The following is a 22,499-nucleotide window of genomic DNA, read 5'->3' on the forward strand; positions in this document are numbered from 1 at the left end:
TTGGTTTGAAAATGTGTTTCGTTGGGCCTTCAGAGAGCTGACATTAAAAGGGGCAAAGTTCATGCAAAAGTCTGGATTTCTAGGCTGTCTTGGAAATTAGAAGACATGGGGCGGCAGCCCACATTCCTATCTGGTAGCCATCAGCTAAACCTCTGTAGGGCTGTTTCTAAATAGGCTCAATCTCGCCAGTTCACCATGTTCTCCAGATTGCTCTGCTCACTTGCCAGTTGCTTCTCTGGACTGGTTAGCCATTTGACTTTGTGAGTGCAGCATAAGAATATTTAATTGCTTGTTTACATTGTATGATATTCATACAGAGCAAAGGTGGTTAAAGTGGTCAATTCTGGCCTTTAAGTAGAGTCACTTAACTGACTATACATTCATGCACACACCATGGCAGTGTAACATGAAATTCAAATTGGTGTTTCAGAGAAATTACTTCAAATTATTGTACTAGGTTGCTTTCCCATTTTTTTTTTGTCTTTTTCATTTTTTTTTATCAGTACCAGGGATGGAACTCACGACTGCCTGCTTGCAAGGCAGGTGCTTATGCCACTGAGCTAAACCCCCAGCCCCAAAATTGCACATTCTAAATTTATGTACAGAAAGAATTTTCCATTTACTCTAAAATTTTCTTGAAGATAGAAAAGTACAAATTTCAAAAGATTGATTTTAAACATTTATCTAAGATATTGGAAATGCTTATTAAATCTTATCAGATATACCCTGTTCCAAAACAGCAGTTCTCAAAGTATGATTGTTCTCTATCACCAGCATCAGCATCATCTGAACGTTCTTTGGAAACACAAATTCTCTGATTCCTACTGCAGCGGAAACTGTTGATAGAGTTGACCTGTGTTTCAACAAGCCTTGAAGCTGTTGCTTTCAGATGATTGCATGCACACTGATGTTTGTGAACTGTTGGTTCAGAGTGTCCCAACCAGGTATCCTAAATGGAGATATTATTCTTGTCACCCTCACATCCTAGAGCGTTCAGAGCTGAGCCACCATCTCTAGCGTGAAGCTACCTCACCCGAATTGGTGTCTTATGTGTTCCCAACTATGTCCTAGAGGCAACCAAAAGAATAAGCATCATCCAGCACTTCCTAGTCCTCCCCAGTGCTTGGAACTTGGCCAAAGAGGTACCACAGGCTGTGCATCTGCTTCACAAATGCAAGCCATATGAGGAAGAACTACAGAGATGCAAAGATGTTTGTCTCACATGAACTCCAATAGAAAGACACAGAGCTAAGCACTTGTCAAGGGGTGAGGAATTGAGATACCAAAGAACAGTAAGTCTTGGCAAGATCAAGAACTGTTGGTGGTCCTGACTCCGCATCTTTACACAGGTTGAATTACGCCCCATAGTTGTTAATCACAATACTAGGTGATAGTTTTGTCCAAGCTAGCTCTACGAAAAATGATCCAGTAATGCAGAAATATCCTCAAAGTTAAAACTTAATTACTTGGAAAGTGTTCCATTTGATATACAATTTATGTACATTAGCATAAGAATTTTTCAGTAAAAGGAAAGGAGCATTATTAGGTAGTTTAAGATGATATTTCAATGCCTATTTTATTTAAATTAAGTTTATTTTTATTAGATACAAATTCCACACATTGAGATAATAAGTGTTGTGTATTGACACATACACTATATAATGTTTAAATAAGAATAAATATACATATCTCCTCAAACAGTTAGCATTTATTTATGATTAAAACTTAGTGTTTTGGTTGGATGATAGCAAATTCTTCCAAAATTATTTGAATTTAATTTCTCATTAATGAGAAATACTTAAAAATGGAAAAGTTCTTACCTAGAGATGTTCATCAAAATTTTCATGTAGTCTTTTTAAGCATTTTATCTGATAAGTTAAAGCAATCGCAAGTTTTCTCACTAAAATGTTTTTATTTTTAAAATATTTCACTTGAAAAGGATCTACAAATTCAATACTTAATAATTTAATGTTGGGTACCCTCTTATTTTTCTTAGGCACAGAAAATGAAATAAATTTCTCACCAAGATCCATTTAGCTCACCCATATCCCACACAGTACATTCAGAATGTTATGTAGACGTTATTTTTGACATTTTATTCCATGTCATGGAACTAGAGCATTACTTAGTTTCAAGCCAAATTCAAGGGGCAGCAGGTGACTCAAAGTGTAATGCAAGAGTAGCAGAGGACTCATGTTCCAGCTAGAGCTGCACTGTCTTTGCTCCTGAATCAGTGATAAATTCTAAGAGCCAAACTGATGAAATTTCCATAAAACAAGCAGCGTGGGGAGTTATTTCTGTAACTTTTAGATTATTTTGAAAAGAATATGGAAAATACTTCCTCCAACCAATATTCCTAACACTTGGTCAAGAAGAATTGAGAATCTGAATAAAGATGACAACCCCTTTTGTAAAAAACTACACCTATACACTATGCACAGTTTTAGGGCTTCATGAACTTAAGAGACAGCCCTCTGTCCATTTAACTGCTCTTTCTCCTGACAGATGAGCAGAGATGACAACAAAGATCGAGTTTTAGTGTTCTATGTATGAAAAAGGAAAAGATCTTATGCTGAACAATCCTTCGTATTGTCACTAAAACCCTAAGAAGTATACGAAAGGTAGTATTAGTTCACGTTACTTTACAACAGAGGACAGTCACAGTTATTGCTTTCTGATGTTTTCAACACCAAAGAGCCAACTCAGAAATAAACTCCTGTATTGGCCACAGACATTCTGAAATTTACATTTCAATTATACATTATTTTAAAGTAGGCCATGATTCTTTTATAACTTTTTAAAATAAGCTGAAAAGGTCATAATTATTTTATAACTTTTTTGCACATTTTAAATAATTATCCTAATAAGCTCCTAATACTTCAAATATTACTTTTATATTTACCTATGTTATATTAATTGTAGTTTTTATTAATTGCAATTCAAAAACCAGAGTAATAGAAACACACAGGGAAAAAAACAGTACAACTAATGTATTTTTATGTGTAGAAACTGAAAAATCAGACTTAGACACTGCATTCATCAACTTTTCATTACTGGACTAAAATGACTAACATACACAATTTAAAGGTGAGTAAGATTTATTACGGCTCCGACTTTCAGAGGTTTCAGTCCATGGTTAGCTGCTCTAAAGGAGAAACGATGGAAAGAGAAAAGCTGCCCACTTCTTGAAGGCCAGGAAATAGAATAATAGGAAAGAGAGAGAGAGAGAGAGAGAGAGAGAGAGAGAGAGAGAGAGAGAATCCTCCAAAGGTGTGATGTCAGTGACACATCACAACTAGGTCCCACATTTGGCTATGAACTCATTAGTGCCCTAATGGTCCAGTTGCATTTTTTTTAATTTGAGAGAATTTGTTTGTTTGTTTGTTTGTTTGTTTGTTTGTGGTGGCAGGGGCGGTGCAGCTGCTGGAGATCAAACCTAGAGTTTTATGAGTGCAAGGCAGGAGCCCTACCACTGAATCACATTCTCTGCCCAATCCAATTGCATTCTAAAATCCCACCTTTGAACACATGAGACTTTTGAGGGACATGTTAGAGCTCAGTCACAGCAAAGATCAGCAGCTTTTACTGTTGGCATATGATCACTAACATAACCACAGAATGAAGGAACACTTGATTGTTTCCAAGACATATAATTTACTTATGATGCTATACCATCTTCTCCTTAGTGACCTGATGGTGCCATTCAGACCTTTCTGATCATTATCAAGGGTAAAATAGTTTCAAAAAGTGTGGCTATGCTTGTAATGGTTAACAAAGTTTCTAAATAATGGGGTTTTTTCTTGAAATAACTAGATGTCAATGCTACTTTTAAAATTGCCTCTGAAGAACACATCTATATAATCTGTGTATATGCTGATTGTAATTTTACGAAAATATGTCATCAGGCTGCCACATACAAGTGCAATGATTTCCAGAGAAGCAATTTCTCACTGACACTTTTTCAGGCAAATCCTTCTAATTCTTTTCCCTTCCCTGCCACCCTTAACTGGTGTTCTGTGGATACTTTTTCAGGATACCCTGCTGTGTAGTTTTCTCCCTTTAAAGAATTGGAATTTATCCTTCAAAAAGAATGTTTATATCCTGGGACAGTCCTATAAAATATAAGATATTTAACGTTCAAAGAATTGATTACTTAGTACTAGACTGTTAAACACAGTCAACAAACCAAGAGGAAGCTCCTACCAGACCACATATATGATTCCCGTTAACAAAGTTAACTCCACATTTCAAACTGCTTGGAAAACGTTCTGAAACCATGCAGTACAGATGATATGATGAAAAGAGAAACATGGGCTTTCACATGGGAAGATCCTCGTTTCTTTTTTTTATCCTAAAATTCGCTCCCGTGGGATCTGTATATTTGTAGTGGCTAGACTAGGCAGTATAGTCAAAATGTGATTTTCAGTTGTTTTTCTTGCCTTCGTCTCTCTGAGCGTCATATGAAGGAAGTGCGATGGCCAAAGTGATGTTTTATGTAGGCTTGCTAGGTGCTCACGTGCTCAAATCCAAAATTTTTTTAGAGAAGAAGAAGGGGATCAGGAGTAGGGGGAAAAGGGGAAAGTAGGAATGAAAGCAAAAGGGATCAAAAATGACCAAAGATATATTTTTATATGTGCCAAGCATCCCGAACGCATGCAAATAACATGTATTGCAAACATATACCAATTTTCAGAAAAGAAACCCCAGCTCTGTTCCTTATTTGCTCTGTGACTTTAGACAAGTTTTTAACATCCCTCTGCCTTCATTTGCAAATCTTAGCTCTTAAACTTGGTGCAAGGATTGAGTTAGTGTCTGTTAATGGTTTTCAGCTGACATTATCTGTGTTCATTTGTTATTAATCACCTCCTGCGTCTGTGGCTGCTACCATCCTGCCAACTGAACTTCCTGACAAACTGCTTGAAAGAAAGGCTTTGAAGTCACAGTGGGTGAGATCCACTGGCTTCCTCCTGATCCACTACAGTCCATAGCAGCCACTCCCAGGAAGCACTGCTAGATTTTTCTGCTGTCATCTCCAATAGCACTGCCCTGAGTGATGCTCCACCATGGATGCCACCAGAATAAGTTGCAACCTTAAGGACTCTCTCCTAGGTCACACACCTGGATTCCATTTTCTCTTACTACTCTCCAACCTAAGAAGCCAAAGCACCCAGATCTCTGAGTCTCAGCCTTTAGCCTTCCTGTCCTCACCATGGCCCCACTGATGTGGTGATGCTCTCACCAGGAAAGGGGGCTGGGCAAGGCTTTGAGGTTAGAACAGAAGCCCTATCTAAAGGGGAACAAGCACAAGCACATTGCACCATGTTTTAGAGCTATCTCTGTGGGCACCTTCTCTGTTTCCAAATGTGTGTTCTTGTCCTAAACCCAAACTTAGGCTCAACTGTGCAAACTTTCAGCATGGACAAACTCCTCTTGGCATCATTATCAAAGACACCTCTCCTTGCGCTGAGCAGATTTGGATTCCAAACCTGGCAACAAACTCTAAATGTGCAATGGTACAGTTAAACTTGAAATAAATTCCATAATTTGCTCAGCAGATGTACCTTTTTATTATGGTTTACCTTTGTTAACATTAAAAATAATTTGCTTCACATGAAACATGCTAAGAGATATGAAAGCTGGCATTATGGATTTCCTTCTTTTCCCTCAAACTTGATCTCAAACTTTTGGTTCCTCAGCATGACACATTCTGTCAGGCCTTTTGAGCTTTTGCAAATTCTTTTTCCTCTGTGAGTCTTCTTAACTTTCAAGCCCTTTGCCTTAGCCTGTCCCTATTACCCTTGAGGTTTCAGATTAAATCCCACCCCCCAACCTCACCCCACCCTCAAGGCCTTCTCTGGTTCCATGAAGAAAGTCAGACCCCCCACCTTGCTGTCTCCATGACATCTTGTACCCCCACTGATGTCAACCTTCGTCACAATCTACTGTAGACCCCTGTTACATGTATGGAACCTCAAATCAGTGAAGATAAGGTTATTCTTATACCTAGTGTCTATCATCACATGAAAACAGTAGGCAGCCAAAAATATCTTTAACTGAAGAAGACAACATGCTTTTGAGTTAGCATTAGCTTCAAAACATGCACAATAGTAGAATAACAGAATGTATCTCTGCATGAACTTCATTGTATATTCATATCTTGAAATCTGTAACCAGGAACTACACAGTTCTGTATGGATCTATAAAATGTTTCATTGTCTAGTGGAATCGTTCACTGGCAGATAAATAATGATAAATCATGCCATAGTGATACAAATTGATTATTTTTAATGGAATCTTTGCTTTTAGAATTTAGTATAGAAGTAAAACAGGTAGGCAAAATTATTTCCTGAATTGCAAAGAAAGATTTAAATGTACAGGTAAGAGTTTGCCATGATCAGATCCTGTATATGATATTCCAGGAGTTACAGACAACAGTGTCTGTATATGACACATTTCACTGGGAAGAAATGAAGAAGCACAACTGAAGTTTTGTCAGAACAAAATATGCATTCAGGGGCCTTCCCCCAAGAATGTAAACTTTCTCCTGCACTTCCTATTGATGGTATTAAAAAGTAAACGATGTCTTTTATCCAAATATATACACGTTGAATCTGTGAAGATCTATGAAATGACAACCAGAAAATCAACCCAAAATAAATTTAACAACAAGCACAGATCTGCAAGGAAAATCCTTTGTAATATTTTCCAGGGCACTATACTTTTGAATATTACATACAGGAAAATATTACATAGAGGAAACGTCACTTTATGAGACTTTAGATGAAACATTTTCTATTTTAACAAATGTCATATATAAGCAAATGTTCTATATATCAAAGTTCTACTAAACAGTATTGTTGGAATAAAATTTAGTTTCTTTGGACTTTCAGCTTTAATCTTGTGAGAAATATATTATATCTAAATACCTTTGGCAAGACATTCAGGATTTACTTTTTTTTTCCAAAATGGATTTTAGCTCCCAAGACCCAGCCAAACTCACATTTGTGGTATTCTTTAGGTTAATTAAAAGTAAACAAGTTGACAAAATATCAAATGAATGGTTAGGAAATTTCCACTCATTTATCCTTAATCGCTATAAAAGAGACTGTATATGGATTCAATTTTAAATTCCCCTCAACATTCAATAACAACCTGGATGAGTTCAGGAGTAATGTGAGGCTGAGGAAAAATAATAATTAATGATGAACATATTATGGTGACAGGCCTATAAACAGAGATGTTTCTACACTTTGAGTTTGTACCCACAGGTTGAATAATGGGACTGTAAGTGGTGACAGATCTCTAAAGTATTTTTATTTAAAATGTGGTTAGCTCCTGCCCACTTTGCTATGTTAATGAATGCCAGGGTGGATGTGAGCTGTCCTTTAACTTTTTATTTACCACGCTGGACACATGCTGAGAAAGTTCCCATGGAATATCACTTCCCTCGTGTACTGGAAAGTACAAGCTCCCACAATTAATCATGTATTTAAAAATGATTTGGTTTCACACATTCAAAATAATAGGCTTTTGTTCTTTTTTAACAACTTTGGCATATGAGATACGTAATAACCCCTTAAAAGTAATGGCATCTCTTTTACTACAATCATTCAGTTATTACAGTCACTCAGTTTAATAGGTCTGGGTTGTAATAGACTGCTGATTTTCATAGATGGCAAGACGTTTGTCCTTCCTGGAAGCAGTAGAAAAAAAAAGCCAAAATCATTTTTTTTTTAAACAGAGGGAAACTGCAGTACTTGCGTGAATTCATTTAAAAACAAAACAACTTTTCAGTCAAGAAAGGCATCAAATTAGGGGGAAAATATGCACTTGGCATGCATAGTAATGTCCTGGCATCTTAGACTCGGCAAGATTATTTGAAATTTAACATCAAAAATGAGACAGCTAGATAGAAAACAATAGCACATCCGCTCACTTACAGTCAATTTGCTTTCACATTTTTAGCTCATCCTGTGTTTCTCCTGATAACCATGAAGAGAAGCCAGCTCTTCACAGAGAAAGCTATCAAACAAAGATTCTGAATGGAAGCACTGGTGTCTAAACATTTAAGTTTTACAAAGCTACCAATCTGTTAAACCAGGTGTTAATATGCTCTCTTCTTCTATCTTACCAAATACACCTTCCTAACTTCAAAACTGAAAAATACTTGTAAGTCTACGGTAGTATATATGACTGAAGATTGATGAAATATTTTTTAAAACCTGCATTTGGCTTTTGTTGTGCAAATCTCAGTGTTCTGTTGCTTAACCAACAAAGTATGAAAGAGAAAACACAAAGTAATTTAAAAATAGATGCTTATCTAATACAATTTCTATACATTGACTACTTATGCTGAATTAATCCATTGGCAGACAAATCAGATGTACTTTCTTGAATCTTCGAAATTTGTAAATAACTTTTGCTCTTCTTCATTGGGAGTAACTGCCTTGTTGAGGGAGTAACTATTGTCAAAACACTTCAAAATTGTCAACAAGTTTAAAGCAATATTGTCATTTCAAAATAAAATGTGAAATTAGCAAACTATGTTCAAATATTGTAACAGGGATATGGTGATAAATTATTTATAAAGTAATATGAAAGCTTGTTCAGATGTAAGATATAATCTCACAGTAGTCTCTATTGTTTTTTGGAGTCTTCAAAGTGTCTTACAGTAGTATCTATAATTATTAGAGTATCTCAGAGGTTCTTTTTTTCATTTTCAAAATACTGAATATTATAAAAAAAATCAAAATCACCAATCTTTCTTCAGTTGAGATCATAATTTGTTTTTCAATAGCTACACAACACTCCACAGGAATCAGTTTGGCAAATGCCATTTGGCAAATACCAAGATAATGTTTTTGTTTCTGAAAGGATTTTGCCCCGGATGGGACACTGTACCAGTGGGAGGCTGGGAGGTGGAACCAAGGGGCTCTGTCTTGAGCTCTATCTTCCCCACCCCTAGGCAATTTACCTGTGGTGCAAAACAAATACCAATGGGCTACCTGTGCATCACTAATGCCCCTTGGGCACCACCCCAAACCTAAGCTACATGTATGCCCCCACACCACATGTCTGGCCGAGAGAATGACAGACTCCCGAGGGTCATGGAGTCTCTCTCCACATTCTTAAAATAAAGGCCATTTTTATTTCATATTTCTTATCTTTTTAGCCATGCCAAAAATTCTATCAGATGGTTCCCTTCCATGCCAAAAATTCTATCAGATGGTTCCGTAATCAGGAACTGTAGATGAGAGACTGCTGGTGAGTCCCCTGCTATTCATGAACTGGACTACATACTGGATTAATTCCTCACTTCTCAACACGTGGGAGCTGCTAAATTTGTCGCTGATGGTTTGCAAACAACACTGGTCTAATTCATTTAGCAAACTCTGGAGATTACTCAGCGCTGGGCCAAGCCCCACGCGGGTTTTCTTCCCCTTCCCTGGATTGGAATGGCGCTCTCACATCCTTAGATAGCCCTGAGGCAGGGCTTTTACTGTAAGTTCTCACATCCCTTAGAGCCTTTAAGCTTTTACGGGCAGAGCCGTTACTGTAATCCACGGGAACTCCACTCATGCCTTTGGTGATGACCAAGAAACACGAGCTTTGGAACCAATTACCAAATACCGTTCGGTCTAAAAGGTTAAGATGACGACCTGACCTGATTAGACCATGGTCTGTTGCCTCACCTGACTGTGACTCCATCAGCTGGATTCCACACTGGATTTACTTATCTTAGGGACCACTTCCTGTCCCCCCAAACAACCATACCTATTTATAGCTTATCACACTGATGACAAGTTTACAAAAACTCTTGATGTTGGAACTTAGGACTCTGAAAAGCCAAGCCAGCACCTCCCCTCCCTGGTAAGCGGCGGTAGTGTGGCCCACTGCAGCCCTTCCAGGGGGAGAACTAGCAGTGTCTCCTGAGATCCACGCCATGTTGGAACTCAGGATGCTGTGAAAACAAATGACCATTCTGCCTCCCTGCAGCAATAGTGAACCTATTGCTACATGGCCTAGAGTCAAATATCACACTTCCCCTATCCTCCTTCTCCTCTTCCTCCCCGCCCATTAGCAAGTGGGAACCAGAAGTCTGAGCATCTCCTGGGAGGTTGACCATAGCAAATAAGGGGGACTTCCTTCTACCATTTCTTTGAAGGCAAATATTTTTATTACTGTTTTGCTCTTTTGTGATTAATGGTACTGCTCTATTCAATATTCTGTTTTGATAAGTTCTATAGTGTTCTATATTTCATCTCATTTTGATATACGGGATTGAAAGAACAACTATTATAAAGATAACAAAATATACTGTGATACCTATTACTGTTATCCCGGTAACCTGCTGTGAAGTTCTGTACCAATTTCACTGTACGATCTTAGTTGGCTTTATTCTGACTTGTTCTGTTGTACACTTTCAAAATAAAAATTAAAAAAAAAAAAACTCTCCATCTTTGGGCCTTTATTTTGAGAATGTGTCCTTCTCTCCCTCTGCTCCTCCAGGATCCTTCCCCCTCCCCACACTTAGGAGATAACATAACCTCTTTTAAAGCTTTCTCAGTGTCCTCCTTTCCTCCCTGCTTCACCCGCTTGACCCATTTCTCAGTTCCTCCCCCCCATCCCCTCGCCACATGCCGACCCGCCTTTCCCACAGAGATGGGGGAAGTGTGTCCAGACAGTGTTGGGGGAGGTACACACGGACAATGTTGGACTGCACGAGCTGCTCTGGGCCCTCACACCAGGCCCCAGCTCCGTGTCCGTCTGCCCTGCCTGTTCCGCCCCCCACCCTCCGTGTTCCGCCCCACCCTGCACGTTCCACATGTCTCTGGAGCAGTCCCAGCCCCCACCCCTGAGTGCCAGTGCGGCTCTGAGCACCAACACAAAAAAAGAGACAACAGGTCGCAGCGGGCAATTCATTGTTGCTGATCTGATGATATATTCGTGCTTTCAAATATAAAATTGGGATTGTTTCTGCTGCCCTTTTTCTTGTGTTTCAGCCAAAAAATACAAATCAGACCATGAGTAAACCAGTCAAATAATAATTTTAAACAAAAATTTATGTAATGCATGAAGACAAATATTTTCTTTCAGATCCAGACATATGTTTAGAGATGTTTCACAAATTTCTTCGGCGTTCGAATGTTAAAATGCTCATGGTTGATAGCCATTTAATATTCTATGTTAAGCTTACTGCCTATAGTGTACTGTATTGTTACCAGTCTTCTAGATGTTTAACAACTAAAATTAAGAGATAATTATAAATTCCTTTTGGATTTCTTTTGCTGGAAACCATTGATCTTTTTCAAAAAAAAGGTTATTAGATGCTTACAAAACAACAAGATCAACACTGGGGCAGAGGCCAGGCTTGAGCCTTGCCCAGCCTGTTTGCCTGTCTTGGCTCAGCCCTCCACCGAGCCATAATTAACTATACTCAACTGACATTAAATGACATCATAGCTGATTTCTTTCCTAAATAAAAAGGTAAAATTAATAAAACTGGCCATTCTCCAAAAATCAGATGGCATTAGACATTTTAACAGTATAAAGAGATACTTATATAAAGTTATAATCATAAATACCCTGTTGATTGTATTTGACTTCTACATACTTAATTAATTCTACAGATACCTTCTACTGTGGACCAGATCCCAAGACAAAAGGCTAACCTTGGCCCTCAAACCTCACAGGGAGACCTTCTTAATATGGCTTTTTGTGTTTTCAACCACAGAGATAAAAAAATAACAGTAAGATCTTTAGCAGTGACACTTTGAGTTCTGAGACAGGTAAACTGACCCAAAATGGAGCTGTCTGCCCCCCCCTCATGGATCATGCCTCGAATGCAGCAGAAAGACATTGGGCAAGAGAATGCCCCATCCTGGTATTCCTTTGGGACCTTACACCAGGGCTACTGGACTGATCTAGCCACCAGAGAGTGGGCAAGCCATCCTAACTTCTAGCCCTCACAGGAAATGCCAGCACTGCCAGATTCATCGCTGACAGATCTGCTTAAACTTGCTGCTAAAGACTGACAGGGCTCGGGGCCCACAGCCCCCATTAAGGTGTCCTTCTCAGAGTCCCAAGTCCCACTAGAGGTCTCAGGTAAGACATTCTCTATACTTGTGGACATAGAGGCCATGTATAGGGTTCCTCCTGAGTTTTCAGGCTGCTATGAGGGTATTGCTTGCCAACCTATGCAGCCTTTACAGACAGGGCCTATTTCATGCAGGTTCCAGACTGCTTTGTCCCAATCCACCCAGTGGTGCCAAACCCTCCCTCCACCGCTCAATTTACAGTCCTAAATCTTAAAAATGCCTTTTTATTCCTTTGTGTTTATGCAGACACTCTGAGGCCTCAACAGCTTACACCTGTTATTGCTAGTAAACCTCTCTTGAGGGATATATAGCACCCCCTTCCTTTCTTATTCACCAGTTTCTCAGACACAACCGTGGTCAAGACTGACAGATAAATTTTATCTTCTCACTTTTGTTTATACTTTTTCAGGATACATAAAAGCCTTTCCCACAACCAGGGAGACTGCTGATATTCTTACTAAAGTCCTGTTACAGCAAATCATCACAAGGATTACAACCAAGTTAGAGCGGCCCATACCTGGTCCTCTTGGCAACCTCAACAGCGGTCAAAGTTGCTAGACTGCCATCCTGATTTCACATCACTCAGGCTATGTGGTGCCCTTCCAGCCCTAATCTAACCATCCTTTTGCCCACTCATCTCCACCTCACCAAGGCCTCACAGCCACAACTCTCAGGCTATCTGTTTTGTTATCCAATTTGGTTCCTAATTTCTTACCCTTTTTACAGCAGAACTCTCAACAGTATTTCCTAAAGACTCCCACATCATGCATACAAGACACAAGTCTTACCTACCTACCCTCTTAACTTTTACCCTTTCAGATGGGGGAATAATCACCTTTCATAACCCCACACGTATTTTTCAGAATTCTACCTTACCATGGCAATGATTCTACCTCAACATAGTCCTGATAAAATGACATATCCAAATCAAAGGCACCTTTCCTTCTACCTCACCTGGGCCCTTAAATATGATAGGGCCATGCCTCCTCATAACACCTTGTCTCTTTGTTTTTCCAGTCTAATGTATGGGCATTCACCAATGATAAAGCTGTCCAGGTTAAAACACCTGGCACCAGCTTCTACATACACATCAACCGTCATCCTGTCGACACTCCTAAACCCCACCCAGTACAGCGCCCCCTTCTAGCAGGAAGCACTGAAAAAAAGAAATCTTCACCCTTTTTCTTAATAATCAAAAGACAGGAATGAAAGGATTTTGCCCCAGATGGGACACTGTAGCCATGGGAGGCTGGGAGGTGGAACCCAAGGGCTCTATCTTGAGGTCACCTTTCACGCTCGTAGGCAATTTACCTGTGGCATGAAATGAATACCAGTGGGCTACCTGTGCATCACTAATGCCCCTTAGGCATCACCACAAACCTAAGCTACATGTATGCCCCCACACCACATGTCTGATAGAGAGAATGCCAGACCCCGAAGGGTCATGGATTCTCTCTACACATTCTTAAAATAAAGGCCACTTTTATTTCATACTTCTTATCTTTTTAGCTGAGCCAAAAATTCTATTCTTGCACGCCAAAAATTCTATCCATTTCTTGTCATTTTTTCTTCCAGTTTAATGAAATGTTATATTTGTTAGATATTTCAAATGTAATTCATTGCAATTTAGAAAAATCTCTAAAGTTTATTGTTAAAATTGTTTAATATTTTATAAAATGAAGTAGTTAAACATTTATTAATAGTCATCACCATATGATCCCTGGTACCGATAAAAATGAGAAAGACCAAAAAAAAAAAAAAAAAGAATAGTCATCATCTTTGCTAAGAGAGTAAGCAATATGGGTGGTACACATTCAAAATTAATGTCATAATTCATTTTCTATTAAAACTATAATTTTCTTTTATTAGCTTCTTAACATGACTTTTAAAATACATTTCATTTACTTTTTATTTGTATTTATTAAGTATAAATTTCAGAGTTTCACATTTTATGTAGTATTTACTTTTTAAATGTGTTTTCCTCACTCACTTTCTTAGCCAACAGATTAATTATTTGAATCTCCATCCACATGAGAAATCATATTTTTAATTATTTTAAAATCATATTATATGTTCCACTATACTTAACAAATGTGGAAGTCATTTCTAGTAAGCTTAAAATCTTCCTGTGTTTCTATCAATATTATTTAATAATAGTCTTTATTGTGCTTTGACAAAAAATGGAACAAAATATCACCTTTTACTACTCTTATGAACACTGTAACAGTATTTTGTATCCTGTTTTATACTTACTGCTTTGTTAAAAGATATTGATTATCACTTGTTCAGTCTTTTTCAATCCTAGTATTAACTAATTTCTTGTGCACATGACTCTCCATATTCTTTTAATCAAGAGTGTGTTTCACACTACTAATGCCTTCATTTGCCAGAATCAGTCAGAAACACTGGTTGAAAAATATATAACAGAGTTGGCCATATAGTTCAGGGGCACAGCACCTGTCTGCAAGTCTAGGTCTTGATTTCCATTCCAAGTACAAACATATATAGTAACAAGATACTTTGTCTTTGAATTTAAAATGAAACAGCTTCTTTCACAATTTGAAAGAATTTGGGTTTAAAATGAAGTAAAAATTTTGGCAGTGTTTTCTGCAATAGAAATTTGAAATGACTGATTGGAATCAGACTGCGCTTTGCTAGAAACAATCTGACTGTGGCAAGATACAACAGCCATGTTCCAGAATCTTCATCCAATAGACAGAGGTTTTGACTTTCCATTCAATTTTCAGATTTTACGAATACAGTTTTCCTCAAATTATAACAGGCAGATTGAAGTTTTATTTGCTGTCTTCAAATTGTAAATTTGACATAAATAATTTCCTTTCTCATGCTCATTGTAATCAGTGGTTACAGTTTCACTTAATGAAAAATTTGACATTGCAGACTATCTGATAAGTTTCATTTGTGAATTTGATGAGAACAATTTTGTTGCCCATTTTTATTAAAACTTTAAGAATTTGTAAAATACTACTTGCAAGTTTTATTTGGATTGTGGTCTACAAAAGTCTGCTCATTTTCTTAGCTTTCAGTTATTTCAGATTAAACATTTTTTTCTTTTCAGTTTTTATTCTTTTTAAAACTCTACTGTATTTTATATTATTGTCATGATTTAAATTTGAACACATTCTTGATGAACTAAAGCAAAAGTTCAGCAATTTTTGTGCTTTAAAGAAAGTGATTTAGGGGCTGGGGATTTAGCTCAGTGGCATAAGCACCTGCCTTGCAAGCAGGCGGTCATGAGTTCAATCCCTGGTACTGATAAAAATGAAAAAGACAAAAAAAAAGAAAGAAAGAAAGAAAGAAAGTGATTTATTTCAACTTTGCAGATCATACAATATCCGTGGTAAGTGCTCAATTCTCATAGTTTGACATGAGAACAGAAATAGATCATTTAGAAAAATATGGACAGACAGGTTTCCTAATAAGAGTATATGTAAATCAGGCCCCCAAAATTCAAAGACCCAATCCAAAAGTGACAGCTGAGGTGAATACACACTTCTCAGATGAAGAAATACAAATGGCCAGCACATATATAAAAAGATGTTCTGCATGATTAATCATTCAGGAAATGCAAATTAAAATAAGAAAAATTAAATTAAATTAAAATAAACTGAGATTCCATCTCACACCAGAAAGAATGGCTACCATCAAAAAATCAACCAATCTCAAATGCTGTAGAGACTGTGGAGAAAAAGGAATCCTTCTCCAGCATTGGTGGGAGTGCAGATGGGTGCAATCACTGTGCAAATTAGTATGAAGACTCCTCAAAAAATTACGAATGGAGGTCCCATTCGATCCAGCTATTCCTCTTCTGGGTATTTTCCCAGAAAAGTTAAAAACATCATGCCACAGCAACATATATAATCCATATTTATAACAGCACAATTTGTAATAACTAAATCTTAAGAAATAACCCAAATACCCTTCAACCAAGGAATGGATAAAAAATAAAAGATGTGATATAAAATGTAGTACTACTCAGCTATAAAGAAAGACAAACTTGAGACTTTTATAGATAATGAAAGCAACTAGAGACCATGCTTATAAGTAAAATAAACCAGAATCACATGTGTAAACATCATATTGTCTCCCTAGTGTAAGAAACCAGGAGTAAATAAAATCTAAAATGTACTTTAGATGTTGTGAAAAGAGAAGAAACTGCTCAAAAGGAAAGAATAACTGGGATGGGGAAAAGGATGGTCCCCCAGAGTTAAATACAATGTGATGGTTTTTCCTATTCATAAGTAAGGGATATCTTTCCAATTTCTGATATCCTCTTTGATTTTCTTTTTAAAAGTATAATTTTCAATATAGAAATCCTTTATGTCCTTTGTTAGATTGATTTCCAAGTACTTCTTATATTTTTTTGTTGCTGTTCTGTCTTTTTCTTTTTATTCTCTTTAAAATTAAAAAAAGAGATTATATACAAGGACAAATGACAGGTCAGATTTCACCCCACAGGTGACAGTTTGCTGACCTCTGAGATAAAGAATTAAAAATTAAAACGTTGGTTTTTAGGCTAAATTTTTCTCACAAATTTAAATAAAAGTTGGACATCCCAATCTAGAAATTTTAAATGCAAAATTTTCCAAAATATGAACATATCTGAGCACCAATATGATGCAAGACACAGGGCACTGCATACCTGATCTTCTGAAGCAAATTGCAGTCATCATAGGCACTCCAAAAGTATTGTGCAAGATTGTCTTCAGATTATACATAAGATGTATATGAAACAATGAATTTTCTGTTTAGAGTTAGGTCTTGCTCTCACAATAGCTCATTATGCATGTGTAAATATTCCAAAATCCAAAACAGTTATGATCCCAAGAATTTCAGATAAAGGATATTCAATTTGCAATTTCAAATCACTCTTCATGTGTGTTATTTTTTCTATAAATTATCAAGAACTATTTAACATTAAAAGACCAAATAAAATGGTAATCAATATTGAAATTTAAAAGTGTGGAAACACACTGAAATTTTAATTTTTGAAAATATGACTATCTCATTAGACATTTTAATAAAATAAAACCTTTCACAATCAAAGTGTTGTATTTCCATCTATCTACCAACATAATCATTGTCATATTTTACATGTCTCAACTAGACACACATATATACAAATGTTAAAGTAATGTGAATAATTTAACAATGCAAAATCCTATTTGCATGTCAAATACAACTTTAGGCATATCTCACTAATTTATGGTAGTCAATATATCCAGAAATAAGAACACAAGTATATCATTCAGCTCAGGCTACTATGTAGCTTAAACAACAGAAATGCCTGTCTCACTGTTCAGAAGATTGGAAGTTTTAGATTAAGATTCACCAGATCTGATATCTGGAAAGACTTACCTTCTAATGTTGTAGACAGATACCTTCTCAATCTGTCTTCAAATGATTTTTTTTTTCTCTGAGAAGGATGGAGAGAGGAAGGAGTAATGAGTGAGCATGTGCCATTGTTGTCTGTTTCTTTTAATCAAGACACTAATCCTGTGAGATTTGGTCTATGACTTCACTTAACACTGATTTCCATATAAGCCTTATGGCCAAAGAGTCATCATGATAGTTATGGCCTCACCATATGGATTGGGGAAGAACGTACAATTCAGTTCATAACCATGGCAAAAGCTGGAACAAAACAGTACTACTGGAAAACAGTACTCAATTATTCAAGAAACTATTACATTTATGCTAGTAGAGAGAAAGAATTTTGTAAGTTACCTTATCTTTTCTCTCAACTCTTTTTCTCCCTCAGCTCAAATTAGTGCCTGTCTTGGACACTGAATATGACACAATCTACAGACTTTCACGGGATTAGCATGTTGGGACCTTTTGTTCATGGACACAGGGCAAGAACTATGGGAAACCATCCTCTTAGAACTAAAGGATATTGTGAAATACAACATCCTCTCAAAAAGTGGGCTCAGGTCAGGGGCTTCTCTGGCCTTGTCAGAGTCAACCATTTATATAACAATTGCACAGGTGAATGCAAAGACATAAATAACTTGTTTAGATTTGAAAAACTTTTAGCCAAGATAAAAGCTAGTTATATTGTAACAACACATTTAACATTCACACATAAAACCAGTTCCTTATATAGATTAAGATTAAATTTATTTGAACAAAGATGAAGGTTGAATTTCATTGTGTGACAATTTGGGTAGGAAAAATAAGGAATTGATGATAAAATTGAAACACTGGGTTCATGTGTTTATTTTTATATTTATTGATTTATAACATGAAAAATTATATAGTAGCCATTTATAGTTAAATTAATCAAGGAAAAAACACTCAATTAGGGCCCAGAGTAGCACTTCATACTTGTTAATTATATAACCTTCATAACTGCTGTTTTAATACAGTGGTTCCGGGCTATCTAGGTTTTTTTTTTTGTTGTTTGTTTGTGAAGGCAGAACACATAGTTCAGTTGGGCCTTGAACGCACTTTATAGCCTAGGCTGGCCTCAAAGTCACAGTGATCCTCCTGCTTTAACCAACTGAGTGCTGAGATTACAGGTGTGCACCACCATGCCCAGCTCGCTATTTTGCTTTATATAAAAAGTGATTAATTTGAGAAATAGTAGTCTTTTGACATTACGAATCAGGAAAGCTCCGTGGAAGAACTTTACCCTATCAATTTTCCCTAACAGACTTAAAAACTCTGTTCTTAAATTCTCAATACAGCTGGAAAGCTGCCATTCACTGAGGATTCTGTGTGTCCAGTGCCTCTCGCATGGTGATGCCACAGAGGCGGCAGCAGTGCACATGAACAGGACAGAAGGAGACAGCCTCACTGCGGGAGATTTCCTGAACTATGACCACCAAAAGCCACTTTAATGCTGTACATTGAGCTTGTATCTGTTAATTATATGATTTTATCATCACTAACAAGAAAAGGTGATGGCGCATCAGTCATGAAATTGTCCTCAATTCTCTGCTGGACTCATTTCTTTTGGAGGACTAAGAAAAATAGAAGGTCTCTTCAGGATAAATTCTCCTGCTCATTTATAAGTAGTGAAATGTAAATGCTTATTTAAAGAATAGAAGAAAATCACTGTAAAAGAAAAGAGTTGCTTTGAGATACCAGCATGGACAGCAGATTACTGGAAAATTATAATCTTTTGAAAGCTGAGTCATAAAAGAATGAGAATTCCAAATCACAGATGAAATTTATTATTTGTAAAGATAAAATAGTGCCAATAATGTGCTGTTATGACTTTTGCTTTCTCCACAGCAATTTCCTTGAGATAGGTAATCACGGCAAGGAAAAAAAGTCTTGAATTGTGATTGAGATAATTTTAAAGTTAACTACACTTTCTATGCAAAAGTTTGTTCTTTTAGGTCCAGAAACTCTAGGACAAGCCAAAAGGATCCTCTAATTCTGATAGAATGATTGGCAAATTGTAGAGTTTCTTTTACTAAGTCTGTGTTGCTATAGAAAATACACGAGTACAACACTCACTGAGAAAAGATAGAAAAACATATGTTTGTTTCACTGATTTGATATGAGCTTTGTACCAATTCTCCATGAGGAAACATATTGTTATCTACCGCAAATATGCACTAGTAAAAAATTGAAAAACGAAAAACAAAGCTGTGTTAATATTGCTTTGACTTGCGGTTTTTGTGGTGATTATTATTGTTTATTATTGTTGTTGTAAATAATTTATTTCTTTTGACATAGATTCAGAACAAAATGAGGGGTCAATAGAAATTTCCTAAATGTTTCTTTCCCTGAAACATGCATGACCTCCTCTATTTGACAGACTTGTTGCAACGAATGAATCTTCCATAACACAACATAATCACCCAAAGCCAGGAGTTTACATATTAGTATTCACTTTGATGTTGTTTTTTCTATGAGTTTGAACAAATTTATAATGATATGTATTCACCCTTATAGTGTCACACAGAGTAGTTTTGTTGCACTAAAAGTTATCTGTGTCCCACTTATTCATCCCTATTGCCCTCTAACACCTTGTGGCATGGATACCTTTGCTTTTTCCAGAATGATATACACTTGGAATCACACAGCATGTGGCCTTTTCAGATTGGCTTCTTTCACTTAATAATAAGAATTATAGCTTATTTCTTTTTATAGCTTATTTCTGTTCAGCACAGAATAATATATAATTGTCTGGATGTGCCACAGTTATTTACTCATTCACCTACTGGAGGATATCTTTGTTACTTTAAGCTCCAGCAATCACAAATAAAACTGTCATGAACTTCTAAGTTCAGATTTCTAAGTGGTCAGACATTTTAAGGTCATTTGAATAAACCACCAAAGAGCACATTTGCTGAATTGTATGGTTAAAGTATGTCTAGTTTTGTGAAGAAGGAAGAAGAAGGAGGAGGAGGAGGAGGAGGAGGAGGAGGAGGAGGAGGAGGAGGAGGAGGAGGAGGAGGAGGAGAGAAAGCAAGCAAAAAATAAAGTACAAAAGAAACCCAAGTCTTCCAAAGTATCTGTATTTTGCATTCGCCAACAAGGAATGAGAGTTCCTGCTGTTCCACATCCTCGCAACCTTATATTATCAATATCTGGGTATTGACTATTCTGATGGGAATATAATGTTAACTGATTGTTAAATTTGATGTGATATTTCAATGTATTTAAATTCTAAAAGTATAATGAGTGGCATTCATATTATCATGTACTTGGGAGAAATCATTGATTGGTTTAATCCTAAGTAACAGTTATATTGGATTGTATCCATTTTTAATTATGTTCTAAGTATTCAAATATACTATTGAAACTTTTTATTGAGTTTGTTAAACTTCTCTATTTTAGAAGCAAAACCCACTGCCAACAACACTAGGTACAAACACCATGGCTCACACTACTAATACTAGATAATACCCACCACCATTACTCCTACATGCTTGTGCGTGCACACACACACACACACACACACACACACACACACACATGTTATTGGGAACCTGCAAGATCCCTAGTCTCCCAAACAGGTCTATGATAAAGGCATAAATAAGTGAGACAAGTGGTACAAATTTTAGGGCTCCAGGAGGATCAAAGCCTTCTATCAGAGTTCAAGACTCCCAGGCCTGAGACAATGAATGTCTCCGGGTGGCCCATATTTATTTAGTTTTCAAACAAGGAGAGGATTAGAGTGGAAAACACAGGAAACAGAGCAGGACCTTGGGAGTGGTTCAAGGACTTTTCCAAATTACAGACTATGTTAATTTAGAAGAACTATCTTATATTGATTTAGGAGAATTATCTTGTGTTAATTTAGGAGAACTATCTTGTGTTAATTTAGGAGAACTATCTTGTGTTAATTTAGGAGAACTATTTTAGGAGAAAGTCTCCAGGCTGACTTTCACTACAGGAGTGAAATATCTGCAGCTATAGTCTCTATCTTGTTAATTGGGGTTGGAGCTAGGTGTAATCAGCTGTGCCCTTATCTTGCCCTTTGAGGTGTCTCTTTGTTCTCAGGTCAGCCATCCCTGGCCATACCACAGGCCTGCACTTGTGTTCAATTTCCAGCTTCACGGGCTTGCAACAACACACAACCCTCTTCATAGATGCAAGAGGTTGCTGTTCTCTGAATCAGAGTATATGTAGGTTAATCTAATCAGTGCCTTGACTGCAAAAAAAAAAAAAAAAAAAAAAGATTAGAAATCAAGTTTCTGCTTTATTTTCTGCAAAGGACAAAAATCACAAAGAAAATACAAGTTCTCTCCAAATATAGAAAATATGTCCAAAAGGTGCTAAGCTGCAGAATTTCTTCATTTCTTCTTGTATTCAAGAAATTTTTGTTAATGCTTACAATATGCCTCTTCTGGAGGCTGAGATGTAAAAACATATAAAATAGACCATGTCCTTCTTTCAAATGTATTTTACATTCTAAAGAAGCAGATGGACAAAACAAAGCAAATAGAAGTTCAAAACGTCAGGTACTCAGTTGTTTGGAGTAAAATAAAGCACAATAAAGAGGCAAACAATAATAATGAAACGGAGCCATTCAGACAGCATTCAGGAAGCCTAAAAAGTAAGGAGTAAACAAGGCAGGTCAGGAAAGAGACCAGCATACATGGACGCCATGAGATGTGGCAAATACATTTAACACCTAACATACACTCACGGATACTTTAAGAGAATGTTTAAATTGCAGAGTCAAGTCATATGATACCTATCTATCATATGGATCTGTCAGTCCATATGATATCATATGATATCTATTGAAGCTCTTATTCCTGAGAGCTTCAATATTGTTATGGTTTAGATCTGAAGTGTCCCCCAAAACCTCACATGTTTAGAAAATGTCTGGATTATGGGGTGCTATAGCTGACTTGCTATTAGGAGATAGAGCCTGGCTGGATATGGCTCACTGAGGCAAAACCTGAAAGAATG

General features: G+C 36.9%; 1 long non-coding RNA gene across 3 annotated transcripts in view; it reads right to left on the reverse strand.

Moving 5' to 3' along the window:
* Nucleotides 1-13,881: 13,881 nt before the first annotated feature.
* LOC134472678 (uncharacterized) overlaps nucleotides 13,882-22,499 on the reverse strand; it is an 82,083-nt gene continuing 73,465 nt past the window's right edge. For 2 of the 3 annotated variants that reach the window (XR_010042595.1, XR_010042594.1), the window contains exon 4: nucleotides 13,882-17,535. This is a non-coding gene — a long non-coding RNA (uncharacterized LOC134472678). Of the gene's footprint in view, nucleotides 17,536-20,567; nucleotides 21,733-22,499 lie in introns of those variants that run through there. The other variant, XR_010042596.1, reaches the window with a different exon arrangement.

The sequence above is a fragment of the Cavia porcellus genome, unplaced genomic scaffold, assembly GCF_034190915.1.
Source record: "Cavia porcellus strain 051 isolate PalLab524CR breed Dunkin Hartley unplaced genomic scaffold, mCavPor4.1 scaffold_24, whole genome shotgun sequence".
NCBI lineage: Eukaryota > Metazoa > Chordata > Mammalia > Rodentia > Caviidae > Cavia > Cavia porcellus.